The sequence below is a fragment of the Canis lupus genome, unplaced genomic scaffold (assembly GCF_011100685.1).
Source record: "Canis lupus familiaris isolate Mischka breed German Shepherd unplaced genomic scaffold, alternate assembly UU_Cfam_GSD_1.0 chrUn_S1561H1749, whole genome shotgun sequence".
In the NCBI taxonomy this organism is placed as follows: domain Eukaryota; kingdom Metazoa; phylum Chordata; class Mammalia; order Carnivora; family Canidae; genus Canis; species Canis lupus.
This window is the reverse complement of record NW_023330401.1, coordinates 95,404-118,074: the sequence shown is the minus strand read 5'-3', so window position 1 is coordinate 118,074 and position 22,671 is coordinate 95,404. Positions and strand designations below refer to the sequence as shown.

Below are 22,671 nucleotides of genomic sequence, written 5' to 3'. Positions count from 1 at the left end.
TATCCAGTCTGAAACCCTGCGCCTTTGAAGGGGTCATTAAGCCCATTCACGTTCAGAGTTACTATCGACAGATATGAGTTTAGTGTCATCATGATATCTATTCAGTCCTTGTTTTTGTGGATTGTTCCACTGAGCTTCTTCTTAAAGGAGAATTTTAAGAGTCCCCCTTAAAATTTCTTGCAGAGCTGGTTTGGAGGTCACATATTCTTTCAGTTCCTGCCCTTCCTGGAAGCTCTTTATCTCTCCTTCCATTTTGAATGAGAGCCTTGCTGGATAAAGTATTCTTGGTTGCATGTTCTTCTCATGGAGGACCCTGAATATATCCTGCCAGCCCTTTCTGCCTGCCAGGTCGCTTTGGAGACATCTCCTGATACCCTAATGCTCCTCCCCATAAAGGTCAGGATTTTCTTGTCTCTTGCTGCTTTAAGGATCTTCTCTTTATCCTTGGACTTTGCAAGCTTCACTATTAAATGTCGAGGTGTTGGATGGTTATTATTGATTTTAGGGGGGATCTCTCTATTTCCTGGATCTGAATGCCTGTTTCCCTTCCCAGATTAGGAAAGTTTTCAGGTATGATTTGTTCAAATACACATTCCGGCCCGCTGTCCCTTTCAGCGCCCTCAGGAAACCCATTTACACATAGGTTTTTCTTCCTCAGGCTGTCGTTTATTTCCCTTAATCTGTCTTCCTGGTCTTTTAATTGTCTGTCTCTTTTTTCCTCAGTTTCTCTCTTTGCCATCAACTTGTCTTCTATGTCACTCACTCGTTCTTCCACCTCGTTATCCCTCGTCATTAGGACTTCTAGTTTGGATTGCATCTCATTCAATTGATTTTTAATTTCGGCCTGATTGGATCAAAATTCTGCAGTCATGAAGTCTCTTGAGTCCTTTATGCTTTTTCCTAGAGCCACCAGTAGCTGTATAATAGTGCTTCTGAATTGGTTTTCTGACATTGAATTGTAATCCTGATTTGTAACTCTGTGGGAGAGAGGACTGTTTCTTTCTTTTGAGGTGAGCATTTCCTTCTAGTCATTTTGCTCAGTGCACAGTGGCCAAAAACAAGTTGTATTGGGCTTAAGAGAAAAAGAGAGGAGAGAAAGAAGGAAAGAGAATAGAAAAAGAAAAAAGTAAAAAGGAAGAAAAAAAGCAAAAAAGAATAAAAGGAGAAATTATAGAAAGAAAAGGGGAGAAAAAGGGTGGGGGAAAGCAATCAGAAATAAAAAAAAAACATGGGGGAAGTATCTTCTGATTCTGTATACTTTACGTCCCTTGACTTCCCTGGAAGTTGTACGTCTAGCTGGTCTTCTGGGGGAGGGGCCTGTTGTGCTGATTTTCAGGTGTTAGCCCTTGGGGGAGCTCCTCTTCCCCCTGCCTGGTGAAGCACTCAGTGGAGGTTGTTTACCCCGTGAAGCCCAAGGAGGAACGACCCCAGTGGCAGTGGCCAGGTCTGAAAACCGGTATTCAGCCCTGCAGTAACTCCGGAGAAATCCATCTGCAGGGCCTGGAGGTTCCAGGGTGGGCTGCTGGTCTGCTGAGCTCTTGGCAGGAGCGTCCTTGCTGTCCTGGGCCCTCCGGGCCTCTGCCTGTACCGGGGGAGGCCGAATCCTGGGCTGTGTCTCGGCGCCCTGTGCTCCGGGGCCAGCGCTGTTGGATTCTCGCTCCCCGCCGTGCAGCCACCTCTCCACAGAGCCGCCGCCCTAGCCCCTCTGAGCTGCTCCAGGAGCCGCGCAGCCCCCTCCACACGGCGCCTCTTCCTTTGCCCTAGGTGCTGACACCTAGCTCCTCCCAGGGACCCACAGCCCCCTCTGCACAGAGCGGCCACCCGAGCCCCTCAGAGCTGCTCCTGGGTCAATGCATGTGCCCTGCAACCCTTAGGGAGCTCGGTGCACTCTCCTGGGAGTGCAGGTGTCTGTTAGTGTTCCATGGACCCCAAGGGTTCCCCATCCTCCTGGGGTCCTGCTCTGAATTGTTGCGAGCGCCATTCCACCCTGGAAGATTGGTGCAGCTCCTGATTCTCTGGGACAGAGCTCTCCTGACCGGGGGACACTTGCCCTGGCCTTAGCCCGGCTCCTCGGTGGCCTCTCCCCCTTAGATGCCTTTTGTTTATTTCTTTTTCCCATCTTCCTACCTTCATAGAAGCACAAACTTTTCTCACTGTAGCATTCCAGCTGGTATATGTTTAAATCTCAGGTCAAATTCCTAGATTTTCAGGATGATTTGAAGGTTATCTAGGTAATTTGGTGGGGACAGGTGACTTGGGGACCCTTCTCTTCCGCCATCTTGCCCCTCCTCCTGTATGTTACCTTTTAGCTTTGGTTGTTTCTTTCACTTTGCAGAAGCTTTTCAATTTGATGAAGTCCCAATAGTATTTTTGCTTTTGTTTCCCTCACCTCAGTGGCATATCTAGAAAGATGATCCAATGGCCAATGTCAACGACGTTGCTGCCTATCTTTTCTTCTTTGTATGGTTTCAGGTCTCACATTTAGGTCTTTCATCCATTTTGAATTTATTTTTTATATAGATGGTGTAAGAAAGTGGTCCAGTTTCATTCTTCTGCATGTGGCTGCCTGGTTTTCCCAACACCATTTGTTCTTATCCTGGGGTCAGGTTTAGGGTTTCTTGAAGAGACTGTCTTTGTGCCATTGGATATTCCTTCCTGCCTTGTTGTCCATTAATGGATCATAGAGTTACATGTTTTTATCTTTTTTTGGCTTTCCATTCTGTTCTATCGATCTAAGCATCTCCTGTTGGGAGATCCCTTATTGCTGATTCAATTTCTCTGCTGGTTATCTGTCTGTTCAAGTTTCTTGTTTCTTCCTTTTTCATTTTTGCTATGTTATATATTTCTAGGAATTGATCTATTTCTTCCAGGTTCTCAGTTGTTGGCATATAATTTTTCATCATATTCTCTTATTATCGTTTCTATTTCTCTAGTGTTGGTTGTTATTTCTCTTTTCTCATTTGTGATTTTATTTGGGTCCTTTCTCATCTTTTTGTCTTTTTGTCTTTTTTAAAGATTTTATTTATGTATTCATGAGAGACACAGAGAGGCAGAGGTATAGGCAGAGGGAAAATGAGGCTCCATGCGGGGAGCCTGATGTGTGACTTGATTCCCCAGGACCCCGGGATCATGACCTGAGCCAAAGCACATGCTGAACCACTGAGGCACCCAGGTGCCTTGCTGATTCAATTCCTTTGCTAGTTATGGGTCTGTTTATATTTTCTATTTCTTCCTATTTCAGTTTTGCTCGTTTGCACATTTCTAGGGATTTGTCCATTTCTTCCAGTTCTCCCAGTTTGTTAGCGTATAATCTTGCATAGTATTCGCTTATAATTGTCTTATTTTTCTGGTGTTGATTGTGATCTCTCTTCTCTCACTTGTGATTTTATTTATTTAGGTTTTCTCTTTTCTCGTTGATAAGGCTGGCTAGGGCTTGATCCATTTTATTAATTATTTTGAAGAACCAGCTCTTAGTTTCGCTATTCCATTCTACTGTTTTGTTGTTTCTGTATTGTTTATTTCTGGCTCTCATCTTTATTTTTTCCCTTCTTCTGTAGGCTTTAGGCTTTGTTGCTATTCCTTTACCAGCTCCTTTAGGTGTAGGGTTAGGTTGTGTATTGGAGACTTCTTGTTTCTTGAGGTAGGCCTGTATTGCTATGTACTTCCCTCTTAGGACTGCCTTTGCTACATCCCAGAGGTTTGGAGAAACATGTTTTCATTTTCATTTGTTTTAAATTTCCTCTTTAATTTCCTGGTTGCTCCATTCATTCTCTAGTAGGATGTTCATAATCTCCACGTATTTTTGGTCTGTCCAAATTTGTTCTTACTGTCAACTTCGAGTTTCATAGCCTCATTGTCCGAAAATGTATATGATGTGATACCAACCTTCTTGTACCTGTTGTACCTGTTGAGGGCTGATTTGTGGGCCATGATATGATCTGTTCTGGAGAATGTCCCATGTGCACTTGAAAGGAATGTGTATTCTGCTTTAGGATGAAATGTTGAGACTATATCTTTGAGTCCCTGTGGTCCAGTGTGTCAAGGCTGTTGTTCCCCTGTTGATTTTCTGCATAGACGATCGGTCCAGTTGCCATATGTGGGTGTTAAAATCCCCTGTCATTGTATTATTATCAGTGAGTTCCTTTACAGTTTGTTGTTAATTGGTTTCTATATTTCGGTACTCCCATGTTGGCAGCATAAATATTTAGTTGTTTGGACTTTTTTTTTTAAATTATTTTTTATTGGTGTTCAATTTACCAACAAGCAGAGTAACACCCATGCTCATCTAGGCAAGTGCCCCCCTCAGTGCCCATCACCCATTCACCCGCACCCCCTGCCCTCCTCCCCTTCCAGCATCCCTTGTTTCTTTCTCAGAGTTAGGAGTCTTTATGTTCTGTCTCCCTTTCTGATATTTCCCACACATTTCTTCTCCATTCCCTTATATTCCCTTTCACTATTATTTATATTAACCAATTGAATGAGAACATATGTTTGTCCTTCTCCGATTGACTTACTTCTCTCAGCGTAATACCCTCCAGTTCCATCCACGTTGAAGCAAATGGTGGGTATTTGTCGTTTCTAATGGCTCAGTAATATTCCATTGTATACATAAACCACATGTTCCTTATCCATTCATCTTTCAAAGGACTCCAAGCCTCCTTCCACATTTTGGCTATTGTGGACATTGCTGCTATAAACATCGGGGTGCAGGTGTCCCCGCGTTTCATTGCATCTGAATCTTTGAGGTAAATCCCCAACAGTGCAATTGCTGGGTCGTAGGGCAGGTCTATTTTTAACTCTTTGAGGAACCTCCACACAGTTTTCCAGAGTGGTTGCACCAGTTCCCATTCCCACCAAAAGTGTAAGAGTCTTCCCTTTTCTGCGCATCCTCTCCAACATTTGTTTTTTCTTGCCTTGTTAATTATCCCCATTCAGTGGTGTGAGGTGGTTCTCATTGTGGTTTTGATTTGTATTTCCCTAATGGCAAGTGATGCAGAGCACTTTTTCATGTTCATGTTGGCCATGGCAATGTCTTCCTCTGTGAGATTTCTCTTCATGTCTTTTGCCCATTTCATGATTGGATTCTTTGTCTCTTTGTTGTTGATTTTAAGAAGTTCTTTATCGATCTTTGAAACTAGCCCTTTATCTGATACGTCATTTGCAAATATCTTCTCCATTCTTTAGGTTGTCTTTTAGTTCTGTTGACTGTATCCTTTGCTATGCAAAAGCTTCTTATCTTGATGAAATCACAATAGTTCATTTTTGCTTTTGTTTATTTTGCCTTTGTGGATGTATCTCCAAGAAGTTACTGTGGCCAAGTTCAAAAAACATGTTGCCTGTGTTCTCCTCTAGGATTTTGATGGACTCTTGTCTCACATTTAGATCTTTCATCCATTTTGCGATTATCTTTGTGTATGCTGAAAGAGAGTGGTCTAGTTTCATTCTTCTGCATGTGTATGTCCATTTTCCCAGCACCATTTATTGAAGAGACTGTCTTTCTTCCAATCGATAGTCTTTACACCTTTATTGAATATTAGTTGACCATAAAGTTCAGGGTCCACTTCTGGGTTCTCTCTTCTGTTCCATTGATCCATTTGTCTGTTTTTGTGCCAGTACCACACTGTCTTGAACCACAGCTTTGTCGTACACCCTGAAATCTGGCATTGTGAAGCCCCAGATATGGCTGTCTTTTTTAAAATTCACCTCGCTATTCAAGGTCTTTTCTGATTCCACACAAGTCTTTTTTTATTATGATAGTCACACACACACAGAGAGAGAGAGAGAGGCAGAGACACAGTCAGAGGGAGAAGCAGGCTCCATGCACCGGGAGCCTGACATGGGATTCTATCCCAGGTCTCCATGATCGTGCCCTGGGCCAAAAGCAGGTGCCAAATGGCTGCGCCATCCAGGGATCCTGATTACACACAAATATTAAAATAATTAGTTCTAACTCTCTGAAGAAAGTCCATGGTATTTTGATAGGGTTTGCATTAAAGGTGAACATTGCCTTGGTAAAATTGACATTTTCACAATGTTAATTCTGCCAATCCATGAGCATGGAATATTTTTCCATCTCTTTGTGTCTTCCTCAATTTCTTTCAGAAGTGTTCTATAGTTTTTAGGGTATAGATCCTTTAACTCCATCGTTAGGTTTATTCCTAGGTATCTTATGCTTTTGGGTGCAATTTTAAATGAGATTGACTCCTTAATTTCTCTTTCTTCAGTCTCATTGTTAGTGTATAGAAATGCCATTGATTTCCAGGCATTGATTTTGTATCCTTGAATGCTACTAAATTGCTGTATGAGTTCTAGCAACCTTGGGGTGGAGGCTTTTGGGTTTTCTATGTAGAGTATCATGTCATCGGTGAAGAGGGAGAGTTTAACTTCTTCTTTGCCAATTTGAATGCCTTTATTTCTTTTTGTTGTCTGATTGCTGAGGCAGGACTTCCAGTACTATGTTGAATAGCCATGGTGAGAGTGGACATCCGTGTATTGTTCCTGATCTTAGGGGAAAGGCTCCCAGTGCTGCCCCATTGAGAATGATATTTGTAGTGGGCATTTCATACCTGGCTTTTAAGATGTCGAGGAATGTTCCCTCTATCCCTATGCTCTGAAGTGTTTTGACCAGGAATGGATGCTCTATTTTGTCAAATGCTTTCTCTGTATCTAATGAGAGGATCACATGGTTCTTGGTTTTTCTCTTGCTGATGTGATGAATCACATTGATTGTTTTACGAGTGTTGAACCAGCCTTGTGTCCCGGGGATAAATCCTACTAGGTCATGGTGAATAATTATCTTAATGTACTGTTGGATCCTATTGGCTAGTATCTTGTTGAGAATTTTTGCATCCATGTTCATCAGGGCTATTGATCTATAATTCTCCTTTTTGGTGGGGTCTTTGTCTGGTTTTGGAATTAAGGTGATGCTGGCTTCATAGAACGAATTTGGAAGGACTCCATCTCTTTCTATCTTTCCAAACAGCTTTAGTAGGATAGGTATGGTTTCTTCTTTAAACGTTTGATAGAATTCCCCTGGGAAGCCATCTGGCCCTGGACTTTTGTGTCTTGGGACGTTTTGGATGACTGCTTCAATTTCCTCCCTGGTTATTGTCCTGTTTAGGTTTTCTATTTCTTCCTGTTGCAGTTTTGGTAGTTTGTGGCTTTCTAGAATTGCGTCCATTTCTTCTAGATTGCCTAATTTATTGGCGTATGGCTGTTCATAATGTTTTTAAAATCGTTTGTATTTCCTTGGTGTTGGTAGTGACCTCTCCTTTCTCATTCATGATTTTATTAATTTGAGTCTTCTCTCTCTTCTTTTTAATAAGGTTGGCTAATGGTTTATCTATCTTATTAATTCATTCAAGGAACAAACTCCTGGTTCTGTTGATCTGTTCCACAGTTCTTCTGGTCTCGATTTCCTTGAGTTCTTCTCGAATTTTAATTAACTCTCTTCTTCTGTTGGGTGTAGGATCTATCTGCTTTTTCTTCCTCTAGCCCCTTTATGTGTAAGGTTAGCTTTTGTATTTGAGTAGTTCTGTTCTGATGGAATGGATGTGCCCCTGTGCTCCGGAGCCTGCGCTGGTGGATTCGCGCTCCCGGGCCGCGCAGCCCCTTCCGCGGAGCTGCCGCCCAAGCCCCTCCGAGCTGCTCCTGGAACCGCGCAGGCCCCTCTGCACGGAGCCTCTTCCTCTGCCCGAGCCCCTCCGAGCTGCTCCCGGGGCCGCGCAGCCCCCTCCGCGGAGCCGCCGCCCGAGCCCCCCAGCTGCTCCGGGTCCCGCCGGGTCCCGCCGTGCGCGCTGCAGCCCTTAGGGAGCTCGGCGCACTCTCCTGGGCGCGCAGTTGCTGTTACTGTCCCCGGGAGCCCGAGGGCATCCTCGCCCTCCCGGGTCCTGCTCCACCTCCCTGGAGCCTCTTTCCGCCCGGGAAGGTCGGTGCAGCTCCTGCTCCTCCGGGACGGGGCTCTCCTGTCCAGTTTCCTGTTTCTGAATGGATTCTTGTATTGTGATGTATTTCCCCCTTAGGACTGCTTTTGCTGCATCCCAAAGATTTTGAACGGTTGTATGTTCATTCTCATTAGTTTCCATGTATCTTTTTAATTCTTCCTTCATTTCCTGGTTGACCCTTTCGTCTTTTAGCAGGATGATCCTTCACCTCCACATGTTTGAGGTCCTTCCAAACTTCTTGTTGTGATTTAGTTCTAATTTCAATGCATTATGGTCTGAGAATATGCAGGGGACGATTCCAATCCCTTGGTATTGGTTCAGACCCTATTTGTAACCCAGTATGTGGTCTATTCTGGAGAAAGTTCCATGTGCACTTGAGAAGAATGTGTATTCAGTTGAATCTGGATGTAAAGTTCTGTAGATTTCTATGAAATCCATCTGCTCCAGTGTATCATTTGAAGCTCTTCTTTCTTTGGAAATGTTGTCCTTAGAGACCTATCGAGGGTAGAAAGAGCTAGATTGAAGTCACCAAGTATAAGTGTACTATTTTCTACATATTTCTTCACTTTGGTTATTAATTGGTTTAAATATTTGGCAGCTCCTACATTCTGGGCATATATTGAGGATTGTAAAGTCCTCTTGTTGGATAGATCCCTTAAGTATGATTTAGTGTCCCTCTTCATCTCTCTCTACAGTCTTCTGGGTAAATTTTAGTTTATCTGATATAAGGATGGCTACCCCTGCTCTCTTTTGAGGACCCTTTGAATGGTAAATTTTCTCCAACATTTCATTTTCAGGTTGTAGGTGTCCTTCTGTCTAATATGAGTCTCTTGTAGACAGCAAATAGATGGGTCCTGCTTTTTTATCCAGTCTGAAACCCTACGCCTTTTGATGGGGTCATTAAGCCTGTTCACGTTCAGAGTTACTATCGACAGATATGAGTTTAGTGTCATCATGATATCTTTTCAGCTCTTGTTTTGTGGATTGTTCCACTGAACTTCTTAAAGGGGAATTTTAAGAGTCCCCCTTAAAATTTCTTGCAGAGCTGGTTTGGAGGTCACATATTCTTTCAGTTCCTGCCTGTCTTGGAAGCTCTTTATCTCTCCTTCCATTTTGAATGAGAGCCTTGCTGGATAAAGTATTCTTGGTTGCATGTTCTTCTCATGGAGGACCCTGAATATATCCTGCCAGCCCTTTCTGGGCTGCCAGGTCACTGTGGAGAGGTCTGCTGTTACCCTAATGCTCCTCCCCATAAAGGTCAGGATTTTCTTGTCTCTTGCTGCTTTAAGGATCTTCTCTTTATCTTTGGAATTTGCAAGCTTCACTATTAAATGTCGAGGTGTTGGACAGTTTTTATTGATTTTAGGGGGGATCTCTCTATTTCCTGGATCTGAATGCCTGTTTGTCTTCCCAGATTAGGAATGTTTTCAGCTAGGATTTGTTCAAATACTTATTCTGGCTCTCTGTCCATTTTGGCACCCTCGGGAACCCCAATTACACGTAGGTTTTTCTTCCTCAGGCTGTCGTTTATTTCCCTTAATCTGTCTTCCTTGTCTTTTAATTGTCTGTCTCTTTTTTCCTCAGTTTCCTTCTTTGCCATCAACTTGTCTTCTATGTCACTCACTCGTTCTTCCACCTCGTTATCCCTCGTCGTTAGGACTTCCAGTTTGGATTGCATCTCATTCAATTGATTTTTAATTTCGGCCTGATTGGATCTAAATTCTGCAGTCATGAAGTCTCTTGAGTCCTTTATGCTTTTTTCTAGAGCCACCAGTAGCTGTATAGTAGTGCTTCTGAATTTGCTTTCTGACATTGAATTGTAACCCAGATTTTGTAACTCTGTGGGAGAGACGACTGTTTCTGATTCTTTCTTTTGAGGTGAGGTTTTCCTTCTAGTCATTTTCCTGAGTGCAGAGTGGCCAAAAACAAATTGAATTGGGAAAAGGACAAAAAGAGAGGAGAGAAAGAAGGAAAGAAAAGAGAAAAAGGAAAAAGAATAAAGGAAGAAAGAAGGAAAAAAGAGAATAAAAAAAGAAAAGAAAGAAAGTGGAGAAAGAGGGTGGGGGAAGCAATCAGAAATTAAAAAAAAAACATGGGGGAGTATCTTCTGATTCTGTATACTTTAAGTCCATTGACCTCCCTTGGACTTGTCCGTCTAGCTGGTCTTCTGGGGGAGGGGCCTGTTGTGCTGATTTTCAGGTGTTAGCACGTGGGGGAGCTGCTCTGTCTCCTGCCTGGTGCAGGGCTCAGTGCAGTTAGTTTACCCCGTGAGGCCCCAGGTGGAACAACCCCAGTGGCAGCAGTCAGCTCTGGAAACCTCTATTCAGCCCCCGCAGTAACTCGGGAGCAGTCCATCTGCAGGGCCTGGAGGCTCTTGGGCAGGGCCGCTGATCTGCTCAGCTCTGAGCAGGAGCGTCCTTGCTATCCTGGGCCCTCCGTGCCTCTGTCTGTCCCAGCAGAGGCCAAATCCTGGGCTGTGTCCTGGCGCCCTGTGCTCCGGAGCCTGCGCTGTTGGATTCTCGCTCTTGGCCATACAGCTGCCTCACTGCAGAGCCACCGCCCGAACCCCTCCGAGTTCCTCCTGCAGCCGCACAGCCCCCTCCACACGGCGCCTCTTCCTTTGCAGGAGGCACCACCGCCAAGGTGCTCCCGGGGCCGCTCAAACCCCTACATGCAGAGCCACCGCCGGAGCCCCTCAGTGCTACTCCCTGGTCAATGCATGTGCCCTGCAGCCATCAGGGAGCTCGGTGCACTCTCTTGGGAGTGCAGGTCTCTGTTAGTGTCCCAGGGAGCCCTACGGCATCCCCGCCCTCCTGGGGTTCTTCTCTGACTCCTTGAAGGTGCCATTCCACCCTGGAAGATTGGTGCAGCTCCTCCTTCTCCCAGGACAGAGCTCTTCTGTCCTGTGGACACTCACCCCGGCCTTAGCCAGGCTCCTCTCAGGGCCCTTCACACTTATATGCCTTTTGTTTCTTTATTTCTTTTTCCCGTCTTCCTACCTTGATAGAATCACGAACTTTTCTCACTGTAGCATTCGATCTGGGCTCTGTTTAAATCTCAGGCCAAATTCGTAGATTTTCAGGATGATTTGAAGGTTATCTAGGTAATTTGGTGGGGACAGGTGATTTGGGGACTCTACACTTCCGCCATCTTGCCCCTCTTCCTGTATGTTGCCTTTTAGCTTTGTTTCCTTCACTTTGCAGAAGCTTTTCAATTTGATGAAGTCCCAATAGGATTTTTCCTTTGTTTCCCTCACCTCAGAGGCATATCTAGAAAGAAGATCCAATGGCCAATGTCAAAGACGTTGCTGCCTATCTTTTCTTCTTTGTATGGTTTCAGGTCTCACATTTAGGTCTTTCATCCATTTTGAATTTATTTTTTATATATATGGTGTAAGAAAGTGGTCCAGTTTCATTCTTCTGCATGTGGCTGCCTGGTTTTCCCAACACCATTTGTTCTTATCCTGGGGTCAGGTTTAGGGTTTCTTGAAGAGACTGTCTTTGTGCCTTTGGATATTCCTTCCTGCCTCATTGTCGATTAATGGATCATAGAATTACAGGTTTGTATCTTGTTTCGGCTTTCCATTCTGTTCTATTGATCTAAGTGTCTCGTGTTGGGAGATTCTTGATTGCTAAATCAATTTCTCTGCTGGTTATATGTCGCTTCAAGTTTCTTATTTCTTCCTTTTTCATTTTTGCTATGTTATATATTTCCAGGAATTGATCTATTTCTTCCAGATTCTAGGTTGCTGGCATATAATTTTTCTTAATGTTCTCTTATAATTGTTTGTTTTTTTGTAGTGTTGGTTGATATTTCTCTTTTCTCATTTGTGATTTTATTTGGGTCCTTTCTCATCTTTTTATCTTTTTTATTTTTTAAAGATTTTATTTATCTATTCATGAGAAACACAGAGAGGCAGAGGTATTGGTAGAGGGAAAATGAGGCTCCATGCAGGGAGCCTGATGTGTGATGTGATCCCCTAGGACCCTGGGAACATGACCTGAGCCAAAGAAGATGCTCAACCACTGAGGCACCTAGCTGACTAGGTGCAATTCCTAGCTATCAATTCCTTTGCTAGTTATGGGTCTGTTCACATTTTCTATTTCTTCCTATTTCAGTTTTGCTCATTTGCACATCTCTAGGTATTTGTCCATTTCTTCCAGGACTCCCAATTTGTTTGTGTATAATTTCATAGTATTCCCTTATAATTGTCTAATTTTTCTGCTGTTGATTGAGATCTCTCTTCTCTCGTTTGTGATTTTATTTATTTAGGTCTTTTCTCTTTTCTCATTGATAAGGCTGGCTATGGTTTGATCCATTTTATTAATTATTTTGAAGAACCAGCTCTTAGATTCGTTATTCCATTCTACTGTTTTGTTGTTTCTGTATTGTTTATTTCTGCTCTCATCTTTATTTTTTCCCTTCTTCTGTAGGCTTTAGGCTTTGTTTGTTATTCCTTTACCAGCTCCTTTAGGTATAGGGTTAGGTTGTGTTTTGGAGACTTCTTGTTTTTGAGGTAGGCCTGTATTGCTTTGTACTTCCCAGTTAGGACTGCCTTTGCTAAATCCCAGAGTTTTGGAGAAACATGTTTACATTTTCATTTGTTTTAAATTTCCTCTTTAATTTCCTGGTTGCTCCATTCATTCTCTAGTAGGATGTTCATAATCTCCAAGTATTTTTGGTCTGTCCAATTTTTTTTCTTACTGTTGGCTTCGAGTCTTATAGCGTCGTGGTCCGAAAATGTACAGCGTGTGATATCAACCTTCTTGTACCTGTTGAGGGCTGATTTGTCGGCCATGACATGATCTGTTCTGGAGAATGTCCCATGTGCACTTGAAAGGAATGCGTATTCTGCTTTAGGAAAAAATATTCAGACTATATGTGTTGAGTCCCTGTGGTCCAGTGTGTCAAGGCTATTGTTCACCTGTTGATTTGCTACATAGACGATCGGTCCATTACCATAAGTGGGTGTTAAAATCCCCTGTCATTGTATTATTATCAGTGAGTTCCTGTACGTTTGTTGTTAATGGGTTTTTATATTTAGGTACTCCCATGTTGGCAGCATAAATATTTAGTTGTTGGATCTTTGTTTTAAATAAATTTATTTTTTATTGGTGTTGAATTGACCAACATACTGAATAACACCCAGTGCTCATCCCATCAAGTGTCCCCCTCAGTGCCCATCACCCATTCACCCCCACTTCCCGCCCTCCTCCCCTTCTAGCACCCCTAGTTCATTTCTCAGATTTAGGAGTCTTTATGTTCTGTCTCCCTTTCTGATATTTCCTACACAATTCTTCTCCATTCCCTTATATTGCCTTTCACTATTATTTATATTCCCCAAATGAATGAGAACATACACTGTTTGTCCTTTTCCAATTGACTTACTTCACTCAGCATAATACCTTCCAGTTCCATCCATGTTGAATTAAATGGTGGGTATCTGTCATTTCTAATGGCTGAGTAATATTCCATTGTATACATAAACCACATCTTCTTTATCCATTCAATTTTCAATGGACACCGAGGCTCCTTCCACAGTTTGGTTATTGTGGACATTCTTAATATAAACATCGAGGTGCCGGTGTCCCAGCGTTTCATTGCATCTGAATCTTTGCGGTAAATCCCCAACAGTGGAATTTCTGGGTCGTTGTGCAATTCTATTTTTATCTCATTGAGGAACCTCCACAGAGTTTTCCAGAGTGGCTACACCAGTTCACATTCCCACCAACAGTGGTTTCTATATTTAGGTACTCCCATGTTGGCAGCATAAATATTTAGTTGTTTGATCATGATAGAGAGTCCTTTTAATTATGAAATAATGCCCTTCTTCATCTCTTCTTACAGTATTTGTTCTTTCTTTTATGAAAGTTAAAATATTTATTTATTTATTCATGAGAATTACACAGAGAAGCAGAGGAAGGAACATAGAGAGAGAGGCAGGCTCCCCAACGGGAGGCTGATGTGGGACTTGATCCTGGGATCCCAGAATCACACCCTGAGCCGAAGGCAGATGCTCAACCACTGAGCCACCAGGTGTCCCCCAGGGCTTGGTTTCAAATCTCATTTGTCTGATATAAGTATGGGTCCTCCAGCTTTCTTTTGATATCCATTAGCGTCATAGATTTTTTTCTATCCCCTGACTTTCAGTCTGTTGGTGTCTATAGGTCTAAGGTGAGCATCTTGTAGTCACCGTACAGATGGATGTTGTTTTTTTAATAATAATTTTATTTATGATAGTGTGAGAGATAGCGAGAGAGAGAGAGAGAGAGAGAGGCAGAAAATTAGGCAGAGAGAAAAACAGGCTCCCCACCAGGAGCCCAATATGGGACTCGTTCCAAGACTCCAGGATCACACCCTGATTCAAAGGCAGAAGCTCAACCCCTGAGCCACCCAGACATCCCGGATCCTGTTTTTTAAGCCCCTCTGATACCCTATATTTTTTATTGGAGCATTTAGTCTATCAGCATTCAGAGTGATTATTCAAAGATATGAACTTTGTGCATTTGTGTTACCGGAAGAGTTGGTGTTTCTGGTGACGTTCTCTGGGCCTTTCTCGACTTTGTTGCTTTTGGTCTCTTTTTTTCCCCCACTAGAAGAGTCCATTTTAAAATTCCTTACTGGACTGGTTAATTGGTCATGAACTCCTTTATATGTTGCCTGTCTGGGAAAATCTTTCTCCCTCCTTCTCTCCTGTATGACACCCTTGCTGAAGAAAGAATTCATACAAATTGGACTCCAATAAAAAGAAATTTAAAAACAGAAAATAAATTTTTGCTATTATGATTGAGGAAAATGGCATTTAGGAGGAAAAGCAGAAGCTGAAAGAGAGGAGGAAAGATTTCACCCTCCGTAGCCTTCATAGGGACCTGGTTTCCTTTCCTAGGAGGGCCCCCCGCCTCCGGAGGATGCTTCCTGCCCCTCTGTCCTCCTTTTTGGAACACAGCAAAGACATCTCCGTACCTCCAACACCTCTGCAGTCATGGCTTATAGCGTTTTCCAAATATCCTATTGGGGACCACATCGTAGTGTATGTAACCATCTGGTTGCTGTTTGACAACATTGGGGGGATTCCGACTTTTGTGGTTTTGAGCTGCGTGTGTGTCTATCACATGCAGCTATCCCGTGCAGCCATCAGATCCTCTGGCTGGGTCACCCAAAACCCCGAAATTGTTGGCAGAATATCATTTCTGGTGCTGGCGCTGGGCGGCTAGTTGGGCTCTCCTGGCCATGCTGGGGCTCACTCGTGCAGGAACTTTCAGCTGGAGGGTCAGCAGCGCTGGAAGTTCCGGCTCAGCCACATTCCCATGTACAGCAGTGGGTCCGGCCTCCCCTAGAAGGCACGTGGGGAGGTCAGCTGTGTGTGCCTGGAGGTGCCCTTGCAGGGGCTGGTTGGGGCCTAGGTGGTGCTCCCTCCCCCTTTCTGGGAGTCTCTCCATGCCCCGTGCACATAGTTCTGGGAGACACAGAAATGGGTTGGCTCTGAATTTTCACACCACAACACTTTATTGACTTTCTACTGCAAAGGCTCAGAGCCATGAGTTCGTGCCTTCCCCTGGGGAAGGAGACCTTTCTGTCCTTTAAGTGGGGGCAAGAATCACACGGGGTGGGGGGGCGTGTGCTGGAGTCCCCCACCTGGGAGCATGTGTGGACTCCGGGTGGGGGCAAGTGTCCTGAGGTTTCACCCTGATTGACGGTTCTGAGGACAGCAGAGCTGACCTGGACCTGTTGCTCATGGGCTCCTGCTCTGGGTCCCCGCAGGGCAGCAGGACCCCAGCTTCAGGCTCTCTGGGGCTGGAGTACCTGGAGGAGTCGGCCTCCTGGTGTGGGTGTGTGTGTGGGTGGGCCCCACCCGCTTAACCCTCCTCTCCCCACACTTGTGTGTCCTGGGATCCCCAGGGCTGCCCTAGATCAGCGACCTGGATCTGTGGGGCACGCTCAGGGCCCAGGAGGCCACATCCAGCTCTGAGAGGGCTCACTCAGCCCAGGGCCAGAATCCAGGGCTGGCCAGGGCCATGGGAGCCTGATTCCATTAGTCTTTGAGTTGGGACTGGTGTGGGCTCAAATCAACCCAGCCCCCAAAGAGCCTGGGCCCAAGTCAGCCCAGGTTCCTCTGGGTTAGGTGCTGGTGTCCTGTGCAGGTTGTGCCGCCCTCCAGGAGGAAGAGTAGGAGGAGGCAGTGCACAGTGCTTCCTCTGCTCCATGCACCTGCACCCACCCTGTCGGGGGCTCCCTGTCTTTCCTCCTCCCTGAAACCCCTGGATACACTATGGGACACCGGGTTTCTGATGGTAGCAGGCTGTCCAGAGAACCATGGGGAGGCTGACCATGTCCCACAGGGGGCAGCTACACCGGGTCCTTGCTGAGGGGCAATGGTGTGTGAGTGGATGGTGTGGGGGCAGGGGTATGATGGTGGTGGATTGAGGGGGATGGTGTAGGGGGGATGGTGTTGGGGTATAGTGTGGGTGGGGCTTGTGTGGGGGTGTGTGGGTTTGAGAGGGATGGTGTGGGGGGAATGCCATGAGGGATAATGATGTAGGGGGATAGTGTGTGGGTAGGGAATGAAGGGGATGGCGTGGGGGGCCTGCAGACACAGGGCATCCCCTTTCTCTAAGATGCACTCCGAGACATCTACAGATAAAGGCGACCATAGTCTTAGGTTTATTGTGACACCTGCCTCAGGGGCCCCGTGTGGTCAGTTCAGGTCCCTGGCTGGACTGGGCACATTATATGGGGGTCATCATACTATGTATGTTTAGAAATTGCAAGTTGTCTCAAATTAAATGCATAGAATTTAGAAATATATAAAGCACCGAGGGTGGGTGTCACTCTGACCCTTCAGACCCTCATCGGATCAATGTGTGTCCTCCTCCAGTCACAGCCATGCAACCTGCCCCCAGGTCCCCTTAATGCCCCCCATGGCCCCCACCCAGGCACCTGGTTTTCAGGGTGCTGTCCGTCACCCCTTTGGGGATCAGCTCACATGGCAACCCCTGGAGGCCCCATCCTAGTGGCCTCCTCATCCCTGAGACACCAGGGGTAGAGACACGGAGGTCATCCCCAGCACCCTACCATGCCGCTGTGTTTTGTTGGCTGCTGTTCTTCCCCCGGCCTCAGAAGCCCCATGTTCCCTTCCCAGAAGCCACCAGTCCTCCCCCGGGTCCCAATCCCCCCTGGCCCCTCAGGCTCACCCTACCCCGTAGTAGTCCCAAAACATGATGTGACTGCTGAACGTCATGTTGATGTCCAGGTCCACCTGCTTGATGTCCCTGGAGGAGACCAGGGCCTCTTATTTCATTTCCTGTGTGAATACCATGGAGGAGGAGCCAGCGTCAGGGACTCAGACCCCGACATGTCACCAGGTGCCATCCTGGGCAGGGAGCCCAGGGACCACCATGGGATTGTGTCCTGCCAAATCCCCCTTCCTTCCCCTGGGAAGCTGGGGACGGCGGGAGTGCCCAGCATGCCCATGGACCTGTGTGAGGGCCTGTGCCCAGCTGTTGTGGGCGGGGAGGTGACTGAGGGTCAGCCTGGGTAGGAGGGAACAGGGGGTCAGTCCAGGTGGGAAGGGGACATGGGGGTGTTGTGCACAAGATGGCGAATCCGAGAAACCACTAAGGAGCCGACACTGATGCAAACAAACAAGGGTTGTTTTACAAACTCGAGCATGGGTCCAAGTATACCCCACAGAGTGGAGCAAGGAGTTGGACCCCGAGGACGGTTTTAACTTAGTTTTAAGGGCCTGGTCTCGGGGACCTCCAGAAGGGCTGGAGGAATTCCTCAAGTTCTGTTCACTTTTTGATATGGGGCCTTCAAGGGCATTGAGCACTCTTCTCATTCTAATAGGGGCTTCCAGCCCTTGGCTTCGGCTCAGTTTTTATTCTATTCTGGGGCATTCTGGACATTAAGCTGTAAATTTTTGTTTTTTTCCTGTATCTGAAGTAATGTAAATTTCAGCTCTTCTTCACAGGGGCCTGGGATTGCTGGACGTGTGCAAATGCTGAACTTAAAGTGGAATGGCCATAATGTTCTCGGCCTCCCCACGTCCCGTCCCATACTTTCTAGCTCCTGCCGCCCTCCCCGGAGCTCCTAAGAGAGCAATTGCAAATGACCTCAGCGTGGCAGCCTGTGTTGGGGGACAAGCCCCGGGATTTGCGATCAGGAAGACCTGGAGATCGGCGTATCGGCTATGCAGCGTGATTTGACGCTGCAGACTCTTATTCCCTAAGGCTATCTTGACAACTGACTTTGTACATAGAAAAGTTCTCCTTTGTCTTTAAAAGATGAGGAGAAAGTCAAAGCGTTTTTTCTCTGCCCATCTGATTGCTCAGATTCCAATCTGAGATGTATTGACTGTTAATATGGATAATGTACTATCCGTAGTAGTATTGTTAAAATATTCTGACACTAGTAATTCAGAGGGATGAGGCTTTCTCAACTATTTCTTCACAGCTCAGTCACTCATCAGAAAATGCATCTTTATGGATTTGGAAATAACTGAGAGACATTATTACCAATGGTCCTATTATTATGTGAAGGATTCTTCCCTGAAATTCTTCCCCTGTTTCAACTGACACTGAAACACTGTGAACTCTTTGGAAGACAAATGTCAAGGAGATAAATGTTATGCTTTGCTAACTTTAAATGCACTTGCAATATGGTGTCTATTATAATAAAAGTTTTTTAATCTGATTTTTGCTATTTATTATCCTTTCCTGCTTTTCAGGTTGAGAAGGCATTGTACGTGTTCATAACTGTTTTTCTTTCCTTCTGATATAAAATTTTTACTTTGTTCCCAACGAAGGAACTCTCTAAGAATAAGGCAAAAGTTACTTCAACTATTCTTGAAATGTCTTCACACTTGGAGCCTGATTTATTTAACTCAATTTTCAAAATAAATCTTATTTATTGGAATAAAAACAAAGATTTATAGGGAAATTGAGAAGATAGTAAGAGAATTCTCATTCACTTGCACTCAATTTTTCCAATTATTGATATATTAGTATGGTTCAAACATTAGCTAATGAATCAATATTAAAATATTTGCATTAACCAAGGACAATGCTTTATTCAGATTTCCATAGTTTTTGCTAAGTTACCATTCCTCATATCACACTCCATTTGTCCTCATGTTTTCTTAGGCTCCTCTGGATTGTGACAGTCTTTCAGCCTTTCCTTGTTGTCGTTGAACTGGAATACTTTGAGGAGTGTTTTGTAAAATTTCCCTCAGTTGGGACATGTCTGTTGTTTATCTCATGATTTAACTGTTTTTGTGGATTATATACAGAGATATACTGCTTTTTTATTATATCATATAAAGGATAGATACTATCAACATAATTTATCAGTCTTGGTATCCATCTGATCATCTTGCTGATGTAGTGTTTGTCAGCTTTTTCCGTAGTAAAGTGATTCTTTATTGTTATTGTTGTTATTATTATTATTAATATTATATTATTATTTTTTAAGTTTTTCATAATACATTTTGTAGAAGGAAGTTACTATGTGTATTGCACACATAAGAGTGGGAAGCTATGCTCATGAACTTGAGGGTGGAATGTCTGCACAAATTGTTTGAAATTCTTCTTCATGGGAGATTTCCCTTCATTCTGGGTTTGTGTCTTTTTCAAAGACGCTATTTAATTAATTGAGAGAGAGAGGAGAGAAAAACCATGAGCGAGAGGGGCAGAGGGAGAAGGAGAAGCAGGTTCCCTGCTGAACAGGGAGTCTTCCTTGGGACCTGGATCATGATCTGAGCCTAAGTCAGAAGCTTAACTGACTGAGCCACCCAGGTGCCACTTTTTCTTCCTTCTTTTTTTTTTCTTAATAATAAATTTATTTTTTTGTGTGTGTTCAATTTGCCCACATACAGAATAACACCCAGTGCTCATCCCATCAAGTGCCCCCCTCAGTGCCCATCACACATTCACCCCCACCCCAGCCCTCCTCCCCTACCATCACCCCTAGTTCATTTCCCAGAGTTAGGGGTCTTTATGTTCTGTCTCCCTTTCTGATATTTCCCACACATTCCTTCTCCCTTCCCTTATATTCCCTTTCACTATTATTTATATTCCCCAAGTGAATGAGAACATACAATGTTTGTCCTTCTCCGATTGAGTTACTTCACTCAGCATAATGCCTTCCAGTTTCATCCACGTTGAAGCAAATGGTGGGTATTTGTCATTTATAATGGCTGTTCAAGGCCCACCTTTTCTCTCTCTTCATCTTCTGAGTCTCCTATGATATGAATGTTATTGCTTTAATAAGTGGCTGAGTACCCTATGTCTGCCACTGTGGTCCATAACCTTCCTTGTTTTTAAGACTTCCACTTGGGAATGCATCTCAGTTATAGCATTTTTAACGTTGGCTTGACTAGATTTTAGTTCTTTTATTTCTACAGTGAGGGATTCTCTAGTTTTCTTCTGTGCTCTTTTTCCAGCCCAGCTGCTATCTTTATAATCATTGTTTTAAACTGTATTTAGACATCATATATGTGAATGGATGAACTTCCTGGCTGTGAGTACTACCTCATGTTATTTTATGAAGGTGAATTTCTCCATCTCATTATTTTTTCCAAAAAAGATAGAAGGAAGAAAAAGAAAAACCAAGAAAAACAATAAATTTGCACTCCTAAAGAACACCAGATTAATTTGGCCTGCTTGTTAAAAGATTCTAAATCCCAAAATAAGAAACACAATTAAAGTACCATGAAACTAAACATAAGAAATATATAAGGTACATACATAAAAATTAAAATAAGGCAATTTATAAAATAGAATCAAAGAAAATACATGAAAATAAAGCACGAAGTACAAAGGAAGCTAGACCCTACTTTCCAGGCAGAGCTGAAGCTCTGCAGCCTCTGTGGTCCAACAACTTGGTGGCAGCAAGTGGTCTGTGCAGGGTCTAGGAATGGGCCATGGCGCTGATTGTCAGGTGCACATCTGCCTGGGAGATGCACCTGTGGGGTTAGAGGTAGGGTGAGTTTCAGCGCCTCTGGCCTCCAGCGGGTGGCACTGTGCTGCTCCCTGAGACTCCGTGCTAATGGGAGGGATGCAGGTGGGGACGCTGGGTCCTCTAGCTCTGGGGCTGAACATCCCGCCCCCCAGTCTGCAGGCCCACCACAGAAGAGCCGCCAAGCCCCCGGGTCTCTGCTGCTTCTCTCAGAATCCTGCTTTCACTCTGCCCTCATCTGAGTTTCTTTTGGTTTTGTTTTTTATCTCAGTCTGTTGTGCCCAAGATTGCGAATTCGAGAAACCACTGAGAAGCCGACACGAATGCAAACACATGAGGGTTTATTTACAAGATCAAGCTAGTGTCCTAGTATACCCGACAGAGTGGAGCAGAGACTTGGACCCCGATGTGGGTTTTTGCTTAGTTTTAAGGGCTGGTCTTGGGGACCTCCAGAAGGGCTGGAGCAATTCCTCAAGTTCTGTTTACATTTTGATATGGGGCCTTCAAGGGCATTGAGCTCTGTTCTCATTCTAAAAGGGCCTTCCTGTCCTTGTCCTGGGCTCAGTTTTGCTTCTATTGTGGGTCTTTCTAGGACATTAAACTGTAATCAGCAAAGGTTCCACACCTGGAAGGGGGACGTACACTGTCCCTATATGCTGAAGATGCGGTGCTAGAAGAAGGAAACCCGAGAGCCTCCACCAAAACCTGTTAGAACTAAGGAGTGAGTTCAGTAAAGTCACGGACACAAAATGACCCTACAGAGCAGAGTAGCCTTGCTGTGTCCCGACAATGAGCACTCAGGAAAAAAATGAAGTATGTGACTCCCTTCTCAGGAGCATCAAGGAGAATTAATAATGAGACTGAACCAAAGGAGCACAAGACTTCTGCACTGAGCCATACCAGGCTCTGGGAGGCCGTCCTGGGCTCGTGGGGTGAGAGCCTCATCTTGTGAAAATGTCCACAGTTCCTGAATCCACCCTCAGATTCAATGTCATTCCTATCAAAATCATGGTGGCAGATCTTCGAAATAGGAAAAACAAAACCCATAACATCCATCCGCCCCCACAAATGACCACAGACAGCAAATCAGTATTGGAGAAGCAGGAGAGAGCAGAACGCAGCACTTTCCTATTTCAAATGATGTCACAGAGACACAGGATAAAGCAGTGTGGTTCTCAGGCCCCCAGCTGGCTTGTTGGTTAAGCACCCAACTCCTGACCTCACCTCCGGTCCTGATCTCAGGGGTCATGAGTTCTAGCCCTGGGCTGGGCCATGGATGAGGTATGGAGCCTATTTAGACAAACCAGACCCACGGTGGATGGTCCCATTATAAGCTGAATGAGCAAAACTGAGAGTCTAGAAGGAAATGTGCTCTGATACAAATGATTTTTTAACTTAATTTAATTTAAACCCAATTAATTAATGTATAGTGTATTATACTTTCAGAGGAAGAATTCAGGGATTCACCAGTTGGAGATAACAGCAGTGCTCATGACATCACGTGCCCTCCTTCATGCCGGTCCCCTGTTATCCCCAACCTCCAGCGGCCCTCAGTTTGTTTCCTATCATTAAGAGTCTGTATTTCCTGCATCTGTTTTTATCATATTTGTTTTTCCTTCCCTTTACAGTTGTTATCTGCTTTGCTTCTTTAATTCCACCTATGAATGACACCACACGGTCATTCTCTTTCCCGACTGATTTATTTCACTTAACATGATCCTTCTAGTTCTATCCACATCATTGCAAATGGCAAGATTTTCTTCTCTTTGATAGC

The 22,671-nt window shown here is 44.5% G+C and overlaps 1 long non-coding RNA gene across 2 annotated transcripts in view; it reads left to right on the top strand.

Moving 5' to 3' along the window:
- LOC119878371 overlaps positions 1 to 18,635 on the top strand; it is a 28,088-nt gene extending 9,453 nt beyond the window's left edge. The window contains exon 2 of one of the 2 annotated variants that reach the window (XR_005386819.1): positions 17,914 to 18,635. This is a non-coding gene — a long non-coding RNA (uncharacterized LOC119878371). Of the gene's footprint in view, positions 1 to 17,900 lie in introns of both variants that reach the window. The other variant, XR_005386818.1, reaches the window with a different exon arrangement.
- The last annotated feature ends 4,036 nt before the right edge of the window (positions 18,636 to 22,671 follow it).